The 19,777-nt window shown below is 40.2% G+C and overlaps 1 pseudogene; it reads right to left on the bottom strand.

The window, feature by feature from the left end:
* Nucleotides 1-9,603: 9,603 nt before the first annotated feature.
* On the bottom strand, nt 9,604-16,680 carry LOC112310255 (caprin-1 pseudogene; annotated as a pseudogene).
* Between the last annotated feature and the right edge of the window lie 3,097 nt (nt 16,681-19,777).

Raw genomic sequence — 19,777 nt, forward strand, 5'->3', positions numbered from 1 at the left:
AGGTCACGGATTTGATTCCCAGTCAGGGCACATGCCTGGGTTGTGGGCCAGGACGCCAGTAGGGGGCACATGAGAGGCAACCACACATTGATCTTTCTCTTCCTTTCTTTCTCCCTCCCTTTCCCTCTGTCTAAGAATCAATAAAATCTTTTAAAAAATAATAAAAAATAAAAATTGGCCTCTTTCATTCAGTATAATATTGCAGCTTCATCCACGTTGTGACATTATTAGTACACCCCACCATTTTACGGCAGAGTGACATTCCATTCCGTGGTTACACATTATTCTGTTCATCCATCCATCGGGTGCTGGGCATTCGGGCTGCTCCCATTTTTAGCTATCATGAGTAATGCTGCCGTGAACATTCATGTAGTACTTTTTATGTGGACTTGTGCTTTTATTTCTCATGGATATATACTTGAGAGGAATTGTAACATCTATGGTAATTCTGTATTGAGCGTTTTGGGAACTGCCAAACTGTTTTGCTGTTGAGCATTTTCCTAAAGGCTAATGATGTTAAACATCTTTTCCTGTGCTTATTGGCTATTCATTGGACATCGAAGCCATGTCTAATTGGATACTTTCGCCCATTTTTAAATTGGGTAATGTCTTTTTATCACCGAGTCATAAGAGTTCTTTATATATTCTGGATTTAAACCCTTTGTCAGATATATATTTGCAAATATTTTCTCCTAAAATATCAGTTGTCTTTTCACTCTCCTCATGGTATCTTTTGATGTACAGTTTTATTTTTATGAAGTAAAATTTATCTAAATTCTCTTTTGGGACATTGAGGTGTCCTATAGCTGTAATAACACTTGGATTAGGATCTTAGAATTGAGAATCTTGTACAAATCTCTTTTCTTCAAGACACAATGTTAATAGCAATAAATACAAATCAATGTTTCAGACTCTCTGTGTCTTAATAGTTTGCAATCTACCTACACAGAAAAATATGTGCAATTAAAATGCTGAATAAGATTTACATTTATTTAAGCTTTTCATACGAGCTCCAGAAGCCTTGAAAGCTATTCATTAAAATCCTTCCTGCCACCACCAACCTTAATTAATATTTTATTTATATCTAATGTAGGACCTGCTAGAACCTTTTTCAGAGGTGTTTCCCCCCAATTTAAAAATGCCCACTTTGTAGCTTTTTAATTGTAAAGAGATGGTGAATTAAATTTGCATTACTGAAAAGCTTGCATTATCAATCTTTCTTTAAATCTTATGATTTTCATTAAAATAAAAAGAAAATTGGCTGATTTTATTTTCACTTTGTAAAAACCTCTAAATTTATTTTGGAAAGCCTATCAAGATGCTCAAGTGTACGGGTAGCCAAGGAAAACGAGTCAGAGAAGAAGTTTCTGATCCAGAGAGATAATTATTATCTAAGCAGACCTTGGGGTATTTTTGGAGAGGTGGAAAGAGCAGGTTCATAGGACAGTTCTGTAGAGCACAAAAGTAAATATTTCCTCCCCCGACCCCCGTGGGGACTTCAAAATGAAACACTTCCCATGGCCAGGTTGGCCTTTAGGAAGCGAGTCGGGCACCTGCTAATCCAGAGTCAGCAGAACGTGGGATGCCTCTCTGATCACTGTCAAGTGTAACTGACAGTCATAGTAGCCTGCAGTTCCACTCCACCACAGTTGGCTATGTGGAGTCCAGTGCCATGGAGACAAATACAACGTTTTCCCCTCTAAGCTCAATTAGTAGAGAAAAAAGAAAGAGTTACCTAAAAATCCCCAACTTTAATATGCTGTGATAAGCACTGGAGAATCTCTTCCCAGTCTGCTAGACAGAATCTTACTTAACATAAAATAACCATGGGAGTGACATCCTACCACCTTTGCAATATTTTATTGGTTAGAAACAAGTGATAGGTTCTGCCTGCACTCAGCCAGCAAGGGTTATACAAAGGCTCACTGCGGTGTGTCTGCCACAGTTGGGAATATAGTTTTTAGCTTTCTAGGCTCTGCAATACACACATTGGAAGAGATGTTGAGAGAGCCAATCTATTGCACCTCTGTAATTATGTTTCAGAACAGGCAAATACACCAGTATGGCCAAAGCCTGGTACCCTGGGAGTGGTTCACTACAGATGAAACTGGAGAGGTAGGTAGGAGCTGAGTTATCAAGGGTCTGGAGTGGCATGATTGGGGTAAGGAGAATTCACTTTCCTTCAACAGGCGAGCCTGTGAAATCTTTAAGCAAGGATATCATATAATCGAATCTGAATTTTAGAAAGATTGCAACAAATCTGAATTCAAATTTAAACTTAATTTAGGTTTAAAGAAAGTATATTAATACATTTTTATTGCCATGTAATAAATTACCACAAAATTAGTAGCTTAAAAATGGACATTTATTAGCACACGATTTTATAGGTCAGAAGTCTGAGAGGGCTCCCTGGATGGGTTTTCTGCAAGGGAGAAAATAAAGATGTTGGTGAAGCTGGATTACTTAGAGGTCTTAGGGAAGAACCCACCCCCAAGTTTCAGGTTGTTGGTTGGATCCAGTTCCTTGTGGTTGTAGGACTGTGGTCCCATTTCCTTGTTGCTGTCAGTAGGGGGCCTCTCTCAGTGCCTGGATCTTCCACAGGGTCCCTTTCATCTCAGCAATAAAGAATCTCCCTTGTGTCAAATCCTTTTTGTGCTTTGAATCTCTCTGGAAAATCCTCTTTGTCTTTAAAGGGATCACGTGGTCAAATTTGGCCCATCCAAATAATCTCTCTCTTAAGTTTAACAAATAAGTAACCTTAAATACATCTGCAAGATCCTTTTCATACATATGATAACGTGATCACGGGAGTGATATCTCATCATATTTACAGGTTCCACACACAAGGGAGGAGATCATATAAGGATAAGGGTCTCTGGGGACATTCTTAGAATTCTGCTTTCCACAGATAAAAGGTGAGGAAAGAGTGGGTTGCTCACCAATTATGGTGCCTCTATCCACTGGAGTTTTAAATAACAGGCTGGTTACTTAAGGGTCCTTTGTGGCTCATGTACCAGTGTACAATAATATTTGAAGGTGACTTTCATTTAGGATTTTGAGAAGACAATACCACAAAAGAAATTGCTGTGCACGTATGAGCTCGGGCTCCATAATATACAACTTTCCACAAAAAGTATGGGGTATATTTCTATAACAGCTTCTACTTTGATGTGACTAACTAGTTGGTGACTACCTCTAATCTGTGAACTGAGGCAAAGATCTTTAATCTGTTCCTGAAATGTGAGTCCCCATTGCTCCTCTGCTCCTCCCTTCAGCTTTTTGTTCTGGAAGGCTAGATATTTGTTTCTGGCCCTCATTACCAATCATGCCTTCGCTTCAGCATTTGCTCAAAGCTGTCTTTAAGCACCCAATCTCACAGATCCCTTTGCTGTATTCAATATACTTACAAAGTGATAGCTGCCTCTTTATTTCTTAAAAATCAAAACCTAAAAAACCCTCCTTTCAAAAAATTACATCCTATAACTCAATAGTAATGGTTTAGAAAGTCTTTGCTTTTAAACTAAAGAACATCGGCTATATCTGAAAGTACATACCACAAGGAGAAATGAACCAGGCAATTGAGACAAAGGATAGACAGAAAAATGATTTCAAATATATGTGTATGTATGTTATATATGTAGTATTTAATTTCTAGAAGTCCTTTTCTTTTTCTTTGCAATCTGATTTTTATCCTGGATAGTCTCTTCTTCTATCCTCATCTTTGTGATTGTTTCCTTTATTTTGGGGGTTGACCAAAAAGTTCATTTAGCTTTTTCTCCACAATGGCTCTAACAGTGTTTATTTGTCTTTAACTTCATTTGAAACAATTTTGTTAGATTGTATTGTGACAGCTGTCATATTAGCGTGCATTTAAAAAAAAACTTATCAAAATGGGTGAATTTTTGTGTAGCCATTTTAATATTGGAGATGGAAGAAAATATGCAGTATTTTCAGCATATTATTTATACTTTATTATTTTAGTAAAGATAAAAATGCAACTGAAACACAAAAAAAGATTTGCACAGTGTACAGAGAAGGTGCTGTGACTGATCGAACATGTCAAAAGTGGTTTGCAAAGTTTCTTGTACTATTGACATTTTGTTTAAATTATTCTTTGCTGTGGGGCAGTCTTACGCATGGGAAGATGTTTAGCAGCACCTGTGACCTCTACCCAGTAGAAGACAATAGGAGATAGCTGACATACTCAAAATATCCAAATCAATAAAGATATTGGTGAAAATGAAAAATGGTCTTTTATTTTAAGGAAAAAAACATAATGGATTTTTGGTCAACCCAATATTGCACAAAGGCCTTTCTGCAGTCCTCGGAAAGCTTGGAAATCTGTCTGCTGTTCTGTCAGCTGATGCATAGTGGCTTGCAGCCGCCATGAACTCATTCCTTCTGTGGGCCTGACTGAAGGCAGTTTACTGTTTTTGTTTGTGTTTTTTAAAGATTTTATTTCTTTATTTTTTAGAGAGAGGTGAAAGGAAGGAGAAAGAGAGGGAGAGAAACATCAATGTGTGGTTGCCCCTCACGTGCCCCCAACTGGGGACCGGGCCGGGAACCCAGGCATGTGCACTGACTGGGAATCAAACTGGCAACCTTTTGGTTTGCAGGCCTGTGCTCAATCCACTGAGCTACACCAGCCAGGGCAGTTTTTCTTTAAATTGTATATGCTTTTGCTGTTACAGATCACCACCAGCCTATACCTGCAGTTGTCTTCTTTGAGGATATTGGCTCAATAGGGGCAAACCAATGTCACTATTTTACCTTCCTGTCCTCCATGCAGATCTGAACTCATTTTTCTTTTCTTTTTGGAGGGGAAGGGACAGGAGTCCTTGGAGACTCCACTCATGTCCGGTGAAAGCAGCGGGAAGGACTTTTCCTTACCTCACTGGTGAAGATATCATTTAATTTGTGATAGTATTAAATATTGTTTTTCTGGATGCAACAGTTTAATTTTCTTAACTTATTTTATACCATTGATTTTGGCAGAAGACATATGATTACTAAGGGAATGTTGATCAAGCCATTGAGGTTGGTGGCACTACAAGAAATAAAAGAAGGCTGAATGTATATTTTATTTTTTAATAAGAAATAGGATAGTAGCACAGAACAACAATACTTTGTATTTATTAATAGCACAGAGGCCTTTGGTTTAGGCAAATTACATTCCTAGAAAAATATTTTATTAAAAACAATTATGTTGACTGATTTTTTTGTAGAAACAATGCTATATAGTGAATAATATTTCAGATTTGATATTTTAAAATGTCATCAATGATCGACTTATGTGCACCTAACATAGTAAGACCAGAATGAGACATCCCCTCTTTTGAGATTGTCTGAATACCTTCTACAGCCTTAAAGTAACTGTATACAAGGCCGTCTCCCTAATTAAAGAATTTGCTTCTGAGGGCATGGAAATGCATTTCACTCGACTCTCTATCCTCAGTACTGTTGTATCTCAGTCACAATGCCTGACATACGATAGTTACTCAATAATTGATAAGTAAAAAACCAAAGAAATATCTGGTTAGAAAAATTTTCTGGAAAAATAGGGTGTATGATTAAAAAATGAGGGAATGTACTAGTACTGAGACACATTTTTCTTAAATAAAAAATTATCCTTATCTTCAGTCACTATAGTTCTGGCGATGAATGTAAAAAAATGAATCTCAAAGAGAATATTGAATCATAAGAAAACAGAAATGTTCTTAGGGAGTAGGAAAAAATTTAAATTTCAACTAGAGTTGTATGAATAAATGATTCAGGAAATAAAAACAGAAAAAAGAAGTCAATGCAATTTTGATATTCTTTCTTAACATATATTCTAGTTGCACTGATGTGGCCAGTGGAGAGAACACTGAGAGCTGAGTGCAAAATGTCAGTTGTGACACTTCAGCATATTGCAGAAATTAAGATTTTTGTTTTTTTTATAATTACTAGGGACCTGTGAAACGTTTTTAAAATTCCTGGACTGTTCACAGTCTCGCTGCTTTCTGGTTTTGTGTCAGAGGAAAAGTCTCTCAAATTTTCCACTGTGAGGAACTTTTACCCAATTGCTATCAATCTTTGGCGTACTTGCTCCTCATTTACAGCCTGCACACACTCAAGCATGCAGTCCAAACTCCAAAGTCCTCCTTTTGTGTATTTTCAGGACATGCGTTCTGCACAGAGAGTCTAATTTCAGAGACTCTCTTGGTAGAGTGGAATAATGATATCCTGGGGTAGGAAAAATGGCTGAAAGTGGTTTTGTTTTTGAAGAAACACCAGTAGTTACGCAGGTACATAGCTGCTGCTGCAATTATGGCGCTAAAACAATGGCAAAATTATTAATTTTTTCTCTCTTTAAACAATTGAAAAATAGAGTTCTTAATGTGTTCTTTAAATGGTAGGTTTTTTCTGCTTTGTACAAAATTCATCCTATTTGAATTTGGATGCAAGTTCTAAAACTCTTCAAGATTCTTTCTCTGAAGAGAGAGGGTTTGCTTTATTTCCTGTGTATCAAGTACTCTGTTTAATAGATTATCTTGTTCAAATTTGAATTCTCCTTTGTGTGTCTTTAAACTCTTTTGCCACTTACATCTCTTCAGTTCATTGAATCCAAGAGTTGGAGGGAACATATAGGTCACACAGTCTAGATTCCCAGAAAATGTAGACTGCTATTATCACAATTCTGACAAATTTTGCTTTATGCAGTAAAAATACCCTCCATCCTTAATTCATTCTGTGAAAAAGTGGTATTAATAATTAAAAATTATGTCTAAGCTTCAACTAAAACCTGCCTCTCTCCAACTTCTGGTTATGCTTTGTAGTCTGACGCTATTAGTTAACTTCTTCTCTGACAGCTTTATAGGCATTTAATTTTACTCGTTCCCATACATTATTCATATATTGTTGGTTCTGCTGATGCTCAATTCTCACAAAATAGTGTAAACCAAAGTGGTATGTCAGCTGTAAGGTGATTTTTGAATGGAAGTTATTATTCATCTTCATTATTAATACAGAATAAGGTATCATCCTCTTTAATCTCTGGATTTATTTTTTTATGAGCTTTTGGTCTTCCTGGTTTTTATTCTTAGTTATTGGGGACAGATGAGCAGTTTGTACTTTGCTGTTAGTCCTCTAGATTGTTTTGGTAGTAAGTAAAAAGCCTTAACCAAGTTATTAGGGTTTTAGTTTTTTAAAAAATCTAAGGGATATTTACATGAATATAAACAATATTAGCATATGGTAGTTGTTTTTCTCCTAATTTTATTTTTTCCAGTTTACTTTGTACTTATTTGTAATCTAAAAATAAGTTGAAGAAGGAAGATTGAGGCAAGAATTACTCCATTTTTAATTCTCAAAACAATTTGTTATGTAGTTGTATTTCCATTTTACAGATGAAGTTGAACTGATTAAAAAAAATTTTTTTATTATTGTTCAATTACAGTTGTCTGAATTTTCTCACCCCTCTACCCCACCCCAGCCAAACCTATCTCCCACCCCCACCTCCACCCTCCCCCTTGGTTTTGTCCATGTGTCCTTTATAGTAGTGCCTGAAAACCCCTCTCTCCACTATCTCCTCCCCACTCCCCTCTGGCTCTTGTTAGATTATTCTTAACTTCAATGTCTCTGGTTATATTTTGTTTGCTTTTTTCTTTTGTTGATTATGTTCCAGTTAAATGTGAGATCATATGGTATTTGTCCTTCCCTGCCTAGCTTATTTCACTTAGCATAATGCTCTCCAGTTCCATCCATGCTGTTGCAAAGGGTATAAGCTCCTTCTTTCTCTCTGCTGCATAGAATTCCATTGTGTAAATGTACCATAGTTTTTGGATCCACTCATTTGCTGATGGGCACTTAGGTTGCCTCCAGTACTTGGCTATTGTAAATTGTGCTGCTATGAACATTGGGGTGCATAGGAAAACAACTGATTTTTTAAAGAAGGTACTAAATGTGCCCAAGTTACATATCTAATAAGCAGGCTTTAGGGAAAATCTTTACAAACAGGAGGAGGCACAGTAATGCAACGAGGGAGCCTCTGAAGCCACACAAACACAAGGAACTAATACACGCAGGTCTCCAATTTTAACAGAACTGGGGGAAAGGAGCAAAGGTAGGGTAAAGTAGAAAGAAACATTCAAGATTATAAAACTAAAAATTGAACCAGTAATTATTTCAAAACATTGCAGAAAGGGAAACGAAGGAGAACAGGTAGAAGAGTAGCATCTTGAATGCTGAGCTTCATGAAATAGCTCAGTTAAAAGAGAATATAATGATAGTAACAATAATAGTAATAATACATTAATAAATACTAAAACTAAAAAAATACATAAAAATACTTAATATCTGTCTTTTTTATAATTTCCAAATTTATTTCTTATGTGTCACTTCATTTATTAAGTGTCACTTCATTCATTGAATCATTCCAAAGAAACACGAGAATTTAATGTGGACGAAGCAAACTTAGATACCTCACGTGTGATTCTCTTTTTTTTAATAAACGTTTTACCTGTTTTACCTGCTTATACCATCAGAACTGAAACTATTGACTGTCATTTCCCTAGAATAGGGACATTAGCCTAAAACATGTACTGGTGCTTTTCGAAAGATAGCAGTTTAAGAGGGTGGCGGCAGCAGGCATACGATATCTTTAAAACACCTCCAGGCTGCAGGAAACCATGTGACCAAGGGTGTTACAATTATGTGTTATGGGTTTTTATCAGCACCTGTACCAATGTAGGTGATGATACAGCAAGATCCAAGGATTAGTGATCAGCAATGAGCATCATAAGAAATGATATATAGTACCAATCCTTATAAAAACCACTGTCAAAGCAAATGTTACGTGTTCAAAAAGGTATGTAAATACTTCACATTATGCATAGAAGTGGCCATCCAGATTACATCCCATATCTGTTGCGTATTTTTCAAAAAGTGCCAGTCAAAGCCTAAGTTTGCATTTTGGTTTTGTCTTACACGGATCAGCTGTTAAGAAGCAAGTTACATGTGTTTTTAACCAGTCCTTTGGCCAGAGGATGAGTAATGCTGTGTCAAAGTTGGTAGCCAACTTTGTATGTGTGACTCAGGGCCCACGCGTAATTTGGTATGCATCTAAACGTTCAGTGCTCCAATTTTACTGGAAAAGCTGTGAAATGCAGTTTTTCTGCCCTACCACACTCCTTCCATTTTCCTTTCAAGGGAAATATTTTTTTGTCAATTACCATTGAATAGGGCCGGGGCTGATTTGTAGATTTTTATGCAATGTCAAAAGTCAATTTTGCTTTTTCCAAGCTACTTTGATTAACTATGGAGATGTTATAACCCCATAAAGATTATTATATTTTACGCCTAAGGAAGGGTGAGGAATCTGAGTATCATGTGCAAAGCTCAAGATGACGCCTAGGACAGTTCTGTCCTAGTAAAAATAGTTTCCTTCCGTACCCAAGTAATACAAAGCAGACAGTTGTAGTCCTCTCTCTATGTGATGAAAACAGTCCCTTTACAATAAGTTTCCTGAAAGGGAGAACAAGTAGGCATTAACTCTTCTGGTAACATATTATGGTACATTGGCCAGTGCATTTCTGGTGATTAAACATACTCCTGTGAATCAGATTAATTCACTTGCTGAGTGTTCATTTGTGGCATCCCTCTGTCAGGTCTTGGGGGCCCTCTAATACCTGGAGGGGCTCCTTGTGGTCCACTCTGCCCAGAGCCACACTTGAAATTCTGCTGATATCCATCTCACTGATGGAGAGCCAGAATAGTCCCGGGGAGTACTGAACTGAGACTGAGTATAACAACTGTTTGGAGTGTTAGAGAATGAAGGGTGGTAACCATCACATCCTCCTCTGAATCCATTGGCAGGGCCCCTGTATCCATTCACCAAGCCTCTAGAACCGCAAGAGCCTCCATGAGACACACAACGACTACTGTAATAGGGCTGGCTGCTCCAAGGAAGTCCAGTGTGCTGCTGCGGAGGTGCCTGGGGGTTACAGTCACTTGATGGGCCTGGTCCCGGGAACCATGGTTAAGTACCAAACACTAGATGAAGCTGTTCTTGCCGAAGCTCGTTTGCTCTACCTGGTGAGGCTGACTGGAAAAACTCTGGGTATAGCCGGCCTGATACTGACTCTGCTGTTTTAAAGTTTCTGGTTCATTAATAGGAGGAACTGGGGCATTTATAGTGAATACCGTTTGCATGGATTGGAATGGAACTGCACTCACATCGATTCCACTGCTATGTAAAAGTTTGCTCGTCCCAGCCTGGAACACGTGCGGCTGAGAAGCAGCAGGAAAGGATGCTGCTGCTGCAGTCTGGTCTGCGTTTAAAGAGATTGTTGCCTGAATCTGGTCAATTGGTTCTTTTTGTGGTCGTTGCTCTGTAGCACAAAATGGCTGGTACAAGGGTTGAGATGCTGTATACCCCTGACTTGTGGCCGAAACCAAAGGAACCTGTGTAGCTTCTGGTTGTACGGGAACTTGGGTCGGCTGAGCAAGTCTAGATTCAGAATGACCTGGAGGGCGAACCAGCTGGGGCACGTCTATGTTTTATGCTGGATACATAGGCTGTGCAAGATACAATGGCAGGATCAAGTGTCTGGTCGTCAAAATCCAGCACCGAATCCTGTATGAAATTGTAAGGCCCCTGCATTTGTGCCATAAGGTCCTGCACTCTCTCATAGGGGATCTGCCTGAGCCACAGGTGTCCGAGTGCGGCTCTGGTACTGAGGGAGATGCGGCCTGAGGCTGCTGCTGGAGTGAATTTACCACCTCGGCTGTTTCCACTGCCCCCTTGCCTACCTGCGCCTTTTCACCACTGCTGAGCTGTGTTTCGGCCATAAGTCGTCTATGTGCACTCTCTGTTGATTCAGCTTCACTTTGTTCTGTGCGTTCTTCTGCTGGTTCAGGTTCAGCTTCAGCTACCTGGTCTTCCGCAGTAGGTGCCGAGGCTGCCTCTTCTTCCTCACCTAGCCCGTTCTGGTGGTTGTGAGCGCTGGCAAAGTAGTTGGACAGGAAAACCGCTGGACAATTTCCTTTAGAGCTTTATAGGTTGTTCCACATACAGATTTTTCTTTGCCTCGCAGCGAGTCCCACAGGTGAATGGAGGCTTGTTCACACTGCTCATTCAGCTTCAAGTTCTTGTCCCGTTCAGGGTCTGCTACCTCGTACAAGGATGACAATCATCCAACAACGACAATTCCTCTTCAGACAATATTGGCAGGTCGTTCAAACCTTGTTTCCAGTCAGTTCCCACTCCTTCATCTCCCAATCTCTCCAAAACATGCTGCAGCTCAAGGGCAGTTTTTAAATGTTGTTTTTCAGCCTCTTCTCTTACGAGCTGCTCCCGTCGTGCTGATTTCTTTATTGTTTTGTGAATATCTTGTCTCAATGGCATGAAACTCCTCTGTAATTCTTTTGCACACACCAAGTTATTTGTGTCTTCCTGGTATGTAGACACAGCATCCAGCTGATGTTGATTAAGCCTTTCACCTTTGTTCATTCGCTCCTGGAGTCATCAGGCTTGCCCTTTTTCTTCTCCAGGAGCCGAAGTTTCTTGTTCATCACCCCGAGAATTTGCTGGTGCCGGTGGCGGGGTGCCAACAAGCCGGTGCAGCTGCCCGGCCCCTGCCCCACTCCCGGAGTGGCCAAGGGCATCATGCGCGTGTGGAGATCCCCATGGGCGGCTGAATGCGCCAGGCTGGCGGTGCGTTCCAGGCAGTGTCGTAAGCTCCGTGGGTGCAGGCCGCTTGGCCCTGTCTGCGCTGCACCGAGAGCTGCTGCTAGTGAGGCGGAGAGCTGCGAGCAGAAGAGACTTAGTGCGTGATTCTTGTCACAGAGATTAGTCTTCCAAGTCAGGTTTCCATGACCTCTGGGGTAAACTTTCTGGTGACGTGTATGGAAGAGCTGGAAAATAATCCAAGATAACATTTAAACAAATTTAACTTTTTATTACAAAGATATGTACATATATCATAGCATAGTAATAGGAAGAACCCTCCCAACTCAGGAAACAGCATGAATTTGAAGTCAGAGAGGTTTGGCTTCTGATTTTAACTTACTCTTTAAATGGTAGAACCATGGATCCCATTCCTCGGTCTCGATTTCTTTATCTGTAAAATAAGGGGTTTGGATACGATGGCAACTCTCACTTGGGGGGTGCACCATGCTCTTTTAGGTGCGTTAGGAGCTGTGGGTGTGTCTGTGTAGAAGACTTTCAGCCGGATGAGCCGGGGACATTAACTATCAGCGTTAGGCGCCTGTGGCTCTGTGATCCATGCTGCTGGCATCCACTTATTCAGGAGTTATTCCTCTTTTACTAATTTACTTACTGAAGGAGGAAGCCACAGAGCAGTTTCTAGTCATGGAAGTAGTAATGTTTTATCTATCTTAATTTAAGAAAAGCTAGGCAAATTTCTTTAAAGAAATACCCTAATTTCTCAGATGCTGTATTCAAAAGAAAAGCATCATATTGCCTACGCCACAGGGCAGCACCTAAAGCCAATGGGACCACACCCCTAAACCAGTGCCACCTGGGTAATTTTAAGGGACCAAGATACATGGTCATAGCGTCAGGTATACCTGAGGTGATCAGTTTGCTGTTGTTATTTCATTTTACGAATTTCCGCTGAAGATTTCTAAACCAAACCATTCAGCCTTGATATAACCTTCCTGAGGGGAAGCTCGAAAGAAGTGTGAAAGTATCTTCAAGCACCATTGACTTTTACTTTGGGTTTTCTAAGCAAAACTATTTACCAAGAATTAAACACTCTTACCCTGAATGGATAGGTTACGCTTCAATTGAAGATGCTGGGAAATTCTCAGGAAGTACAGCAAACAGAAATGATACATTTTCCTCCATTTTAGGATTATTGCTGAAGTCACAAAACTTCATGGTGTTTGAGTCCGGAATGTTTTCTGTGCTCTGCTCCTTTCTGAAAGTGCATCAAACAGAAATGGTAAAGAAAGGCACTCCAGCATTGCACTGAGCTGCTGGACTATCTCCTGAGAAACATTGGCTGCTAAAGATTGCTTCTTCAAATTTGTAGGAAGGAAAGTAATTTGGGATAAGTCAAGATAAGCATCTAATCTTGGTAGATATCTAAGTGAACGGAAATACCAACTTCTAGGAGCCTTTCCCTTTGCTACTTACAGCATCTGAGCCGGAGAGTCCTGCCAGGTCAGTGAGTGCAGCTCAGTGAGGAAGCAGCCATTGGGCCTGTGAGAACGGAGGGGAGCACTTCATAAATTTAAAGCGATGCTGTGGGGCGGAGTGTAAAGTGTCTAAAGAGAAAGTGCAATTTAAAAAACTCTGTGCCCTCCTAGGTTTTGTAGAATGAGGACTTTTAAGAGCAATAGACAGTCACTGTGTAACTGGTTTCCTTTTTAGGTAACTTGAAATACCAGTAGGAGAGGCACACTTCCATTTATTTTTAGAAGTGAATGTTTCCTGCCATGGTGTGAAGGGGTTTCTTATAGATTGGATGGAAATTACATCTGAAAAATGAGATGAAACCAGTGATTTAGCAGCAATGCGCCTTCTTGGCTGTGTCTGTGCCCACTCCCGAGCAATATCACTTGGCTGTGTCTGTGCCCACTCCCGAGCAATATCAAGTGGCCCCAGGAAGCACCGTGTATTTGTCACCATGGTGGAAGGTAAACAAGGTGGTCCCACGGCCACTTATAAAGCACAGGAAGTAAGGGTGAAATTTTTTTTTTGTAAACTTCTTTTGTTATATTGGGATGACCTCTTTAAAAAATAACATTCTCTCCATGGTCAAAGCTCCCTCACATCCTTGAAAATGATGCAGAGGTAAACTTATACCTGACCTCCTAATTTGTTATTTTTGATTTAGTGTGAGTGGGTGTCATTTCACATATTTCTCTTACTGTAGTGTATTTGTATTTGCTATTATTTCTTGAAACCTTTGTCTGTACATTAGAATGTAACCACCACCGAGACAGGTGATAGTTTTAAGGCTTTGAGTGCTGGTGTATTCCCCAGAGCTTCACAGGTAGAGAGTGCTCAGAAGCATTTGCTGAGTAGATTTGAATTTATAATTAAATTATTCAGACGCGGAATGCCTGACTCTGTTCGTAATCTGGTTTGGGCATTTGAGAAGGTGGGGTGAACAGAAAAATTGAGGTAGACCAACGTAAACCACTTTGCAACAGAATAAAGTGAAATGAGCTCTATAAAATAGTGTGCTTTGTTCTGCCACACAGCAGGTTTTATTGAGATGGAAAAGAAAAGCTGTGGGCGCCACCTGGTGGTAAATGCTCTCCAGTGCCTCTAATCACTGCGGGGAGGGCCTCAGATAATGGGCCACTAAACAGCAGAATATCGAAATACACCATGTTGAAATGCACCATATCGGACCTGTTTTGTGGGGCAGTGGCATACCACCTCACCTCTGAAACCTGGAGGCGCTCTAGGTGAGGAAATCCCATGGTTGCTCACCTTCGGCCCCTCCCTTGTACTTAACTGCATATTCCTCTTTCCCATTTACTTTCTTCTTCTCTGCTCTTGCAAAGGTCATGCCTTCTCTCCTGATGTGTCTCCTTCCTTTCCTTTGCTCCAAGGCCTCCAGAGCTGGAAAACAAAAATATAAATGATATGCAGGCATATATCACTGCAGGTATGTATCGAATGGTCTATATCTCTCTATCTCAACACGGCCCTCAAACCTCTCAGCACGAACTTACGGTGATAACACCTATGGTGACTTATGTTCCTGGAATACCAATTTTAGGAGAAATGCTGTGAGTTTCATCCTTACAATAAACCTTTCAAGACTGGTTAAAGCAATCTGAACAGAAAGAAGTTGCTGGTTGTACTCCGTAGAAACACATGAGTATCATACCTATTTTTATTCCAGCAGAGTTGGCTCAGTCCTTAAACTGAATAGAAGAAACATTGTTGAGAGCATTTTTTTTCATGTGTAAGAAAATTGCTTTGATTTCTTACAAAGGGTTCCATTTTGCAGATCAAAGAAACTGAATTAGTTGATTTTAAATCTGTTTAAATCTGACATCCTTAAATTGTGCTAAAGTCAGAATACATCTAAAGGCAGACATTCTTCCCCTTCAGAAACTTGTAATTAATTATAAAGAGAAGTGAGTGAATTGTCCGTCTTTCGGTTTCACATTTCCATTCCTTTTCCTGCATCCGTGTTCTGTGTCAGTGTGGAGCTTTGCTCATTGGGCGAGGCAGGGTTCCTGTGTCAGCGGCATACTGCTGCGTTGTCGCAGTCTAAATCCCCTCTAGCCCACCTGCTCCCAGCTGCTTGATCCCACAGGGCACTAGGGGAGCCAGTGGAAACTAGAGATTCCAAACTGGAGGCCAAGGGGCTGCACCTGGCCTTCCGATGGGTTTTATTTGTCTCACATATCACTTCATTTTAGAAAATTGAGCCAGCCTTTAAATATTAGGAGAGTTCTCATACGGATCCTGATTTCTGCATTCTTTTTAAATGAACTAGCTGGAAATGAGTATGTGCTGAATTGTTCATTCGAGCATGTTTTTTCCCATCAGCCATAGCCATTTCTGACTTTCAGACTAAGTGTCTGTTTGCAGTTTTGAAAAGTGAGTAAGATGACACTGGAAGGCTAGAATTCTGCTAGGCCCACTCATTCCACCCCATCTGTTACCGTACAGATATCAAAGTCTGCGAACTTCTGCTGTTACAATCTTCACCTCTGGAAGGAAGTAGTCAATTGTCACAGTTCTCGTCATTTGTTAGCTCAAGAAGACACTTCTGAAATGCTGTTTCACTTTAAGGGAACAGTACTCTGGTGACTTTCACTAAGAGAAATGTCATTTCTCAGGAATAGGATTTGATGCCACTCTCTAGGCCAGTGATGCATGATCAAATCTCTAAGGAGCAGGGTTTGTCCACCTCGGGGATGTGCGTTCCTCCTGTTTGACACAGCCTCTAGAATCTCAGAAATCTCAGAAGTGCTTCCGGATAGTGTTTGAGGATCCTCATACTCGTTATGGTCAACAACCCTGCCTAAGGTCACCATTTAATAAGAGGCAGAATCAGTTTTCCAAGTCAGGTCACTGACTCTGTAAATCACTATGTTGAGAGCTCCAGAAATATTTGTCAATTGCACAAACAAATCTGTGAGGTTATATATAACAGGATCCATCTCATGTAGTTAGAAAGATTGTTAGATCCTCAGAAATTTGAAAATTGCCCGGATTTCTCTCTCTCCCTCTCACCCATCACTAATCTGTTTCCCTTTCACGATGTATCTTAGATCTGCCCATCCCCTCCATCTGGATGCTCACCACCTGAGACCAAGTGGTTACCATCTCTCAACGGGATTGGCTCAACAGCATCTTGACCTGTCCGTGCTTCCAGTTCTGTGCCCTCTGCAGTCTGCTCTCCACATTGCAGCCACAGTGCACTTCACAGTACTTGTATCAAAGGAGATCCTGTCATTCCTTTCCTTAAAACCCTTCAGTCATTTCTTAGTGCCTCAGGAAACATTGAAGAATCCTTAATGTGTCCAGCAAGGCCTTGCCTGTGCTTCATCTGACTGGTCTCCACCCTCACCGAGAATTGCACTGAACTTCCCCAATAGCACCTCTGTCCAGTTCAGGGCCTTCCCAGACATAGTCTTATCTTTCCCTTTTGACTTGTTCAACTCAGACTGATCCTTCCCAAAGCTCCTTGGATTCTTCATCACTCCTCGTTCTTTAATACACACACACACTCATTTTCTCACCATGATTTTCCTTTGTGTTCCTTCCCTCTCTTTCTAGGTACATGATTGATTGATCACATCAGTATTTGATTGTCAACCTCCTGAGCAGAGACATGTCTCTGTTGCTAACTCTTGGTGCCCCAGCAGTAAACATATACGGTGTTACTAATAAATACTTGTTCAGTTCAGTTGCAAAAGTATATGTAGGAACATGGGCTTTCCAGAAGGCTGAAGATCAAGGGACAGAGATGTTCTTAAGGGACCCTAGTGCAGACTCTGAATTTTTTCCTCCAGGAAAAGATGTGACCTCACTGGTCCTGAGGGTTTTTTTTTAATGTTTTATTGTTTATGCTGTTACAGTTGTTCCAATTATTGCCCCCTTTACCCTCCTCCACTCAGCCCGTCCCCACTTCCATAGTCAATCCCCTCTCCATCGTCCTGGTCCATGGGTCTTTTACATATGCTCCTTGATTCTGAGTTTTGTTCAAGGCTTAAGAGCACCCAAGCTTGCCAATCTTTCCTTTAACGGAAGTGCTCAACCATTAGTAGAGACTGCCAGAATGATACAAGCTCTGATTAGAGAAGACTGTGCCACAGCAGAATGGGGGACTTTTTTGCATCATGCAAGCGTCATTGCATGTGGAGGGAAGCGGAAACATTTGAGGAGATGTAACTAAGTTAGTGTGGGACTAAATTAGTACAGGGGCTGAGAGTACTAAATCTGAGATGACTCTCATGTTAATAGGTTTTCTCATTTAATCTTCGTAATTCCTTAGGCAATATTATCCTCATTTTGTAGTTTGGGCTATGTGTACAGTACCCCTGGCAACCTTACTTTCTGTTGGGGAACCTGGAGCTGGGGAAGGCCCCTCTGAGCTACACTCTCTTTCTCCTCTGTGTGCCCAATTCACTTCTGAGAGTTGATGTTCCCTTGGCTAATTAAGATGGAAACTTGATTCAACCTGCAGGGAATAACTGAGGTGAACTATGGGGGAGAGTGTGGTTGTTTTCTCCAGCTATTCTGTAGCCTGTGTAAAACACTGAAATAAAAAGAATTTAAAAACTGTTATCTGAGATAAAAAAATACTTGCTAAAATATGGAAATCATAAAATTATTTTTCATTTTCCTGGTATGTAGAGCTGTGAGCTACTAGGTGGCTTTGGGTGTTGACATTTCCCTTCTCCTCTAGTGGCACATTATAATTTAATGCCGCGTAGCCCAAATTATTGCTAAGAGCTCTTGGTTGTGTGCAACCAACAGAGTGGGCAGAAATCTGAAGATTAATCTCTTCCGAATCCTTATGGGCTCCACGATTCCAATAATGTTCCTTGAAAATTTCTTGATTTGCTTGAACATGCGTAAGCATGAGTGTGTAGCCTTGGTTAAAACAGTAACGCCCCAGGTTAAGAATATGATTGTTAACTGCTCAGAAAAACTAGCTTTAGCAAGAGTTGAATGCACAGGTTCATAAACAGTCAATCTGTGGCCATGTACGATAACCCCCCCTATTACGACTGGAGCAAAGTACCTTTTCTTCATAGGTATACATTATATACATTATGAGGGAAGCAGAAGCTTTCTGGTCATGTCATCTCTGTACTCACATGCCATTTTTGAAATGATCATCTCAGTTGATCATTTAAGACTGTGGCTCCCTGAAAAAATTTGGTTTGGGAATATACTTGTATATTTATATGTTAAAAAATCTTCAAAGGGCTTTGCCAGTGCTGGTGATCCTGTTCACTGATACATGTGCATATGGCTAGCAGATACAGGTAGCACCAGTACAATGTTCACTTAGTCATCTAGGGGCATCCTCATGTATTGGATGAAAGTCGTGAATATTCCGGGAGCAAGTTTCCTCATGATTGTTCTTGAGGAAACATTTTGTGAATTGTAATCAGAACGAAGTGAGGGAGAAATGATAGGCATGCATTTTCTTTTTTTAAACAAGGATTCATTAAAAAAAAAAACCCAAAAAACAAGGATTCATTTGAACAGTGATGAAATTGGCTCAATGCTTATATATTTTTTCTCTTCCTAAGAGATGGGGATGTAGGTGTGTAATGCATTCATGGGAAGCCATAGTCATCTTTTGATATTAACACAAAGATAATAGGCTGAAATAGAAGGTTGAAGATAATTATGTGAGAAGAATAAAGTAGGAGAACAAATGAATATGACACTCACTTATGGTTCTGAAGAGGTTTTATTTACCTACTGATAAAAAGTGGGTGTTTTTTAGGTAACACATCATTCGTGGGTCCACCTAGGCTACTCCTGAATCAGTCACAAAAAAAGTGGTGAACTTTTCCATAGTGCCTTCTATAGAATACTATTTTGCTTCACCATAAATAAAGAAACTTAAAAAAAATTCCCATGTATATCTTTTGAATATTAACCCTATTCTTCTGAAACTGTAGAGTGTCCAGGCCTTGACCACCTGCAAATTAGAATTGGTTGCAATCATCTGACAGCCCAGTTGTGCTGAATAGGCTGTGCAAGGTAGAAAACCAGAAGAGAGATGCCCTTGTTCTCAAGAAGCTCACCGTTTGATTATGAGAGATTCTGCCTCATCCTATGTTAGGTAGGATAGGTAGTAAACCAAGGCAGGGAGGAGGAGGGAGACATGTCTCACCCATTGACTCAGCAGTTCTGAGCCTTGTCTGATAAGGTTGCTGGGTGTTCCAAACATCACAAACAGGGATAGTGCAAGAAGAGGGGAGTTCTTGAGACCCTGTGCTGGGAAAGAGAGCCTCTGTAGCAGTTTCATTAACCATGACAAAGAGCTTTTACTAGCTAGGAAAGAAAGCTTTTGTAGCTGTTCATTATTCCCAAGGTTTAGAAGGGGGAAACTAGAAACTGACTGAAGTATATAACACCTGAACCCCAATAGTCAGCATACTCAGATTATCTGGGTGCCCACTTGTAGCCTCAGCTCAAGTGTATAGAACAAACTTACTAACAACTTTATTTCCTCTATGTGTTGGGTATTTAGACTAGCTGGGTACCTGCTTGCAGATTTGTGCGTCTATATGTTTTATAAATAAACTTGCTATCTCATTTCCATTATAT

Source organism: Desmodus rotundus, chromosome 13 (genome assembly GCF_022682495.2).
Source record: "Desmodus rotundus isolate HL8 chromosome 13, HLdesRot8A.1, whole genome shotgun sequence".
Classification (NCBI taxonomy): domain Eukaryota; kingdom Metazoa; phylum Chordata; class Mammalia; order Chiroptera; family Phyllostomidae; genus Desmodus; species Desmodus rotundus.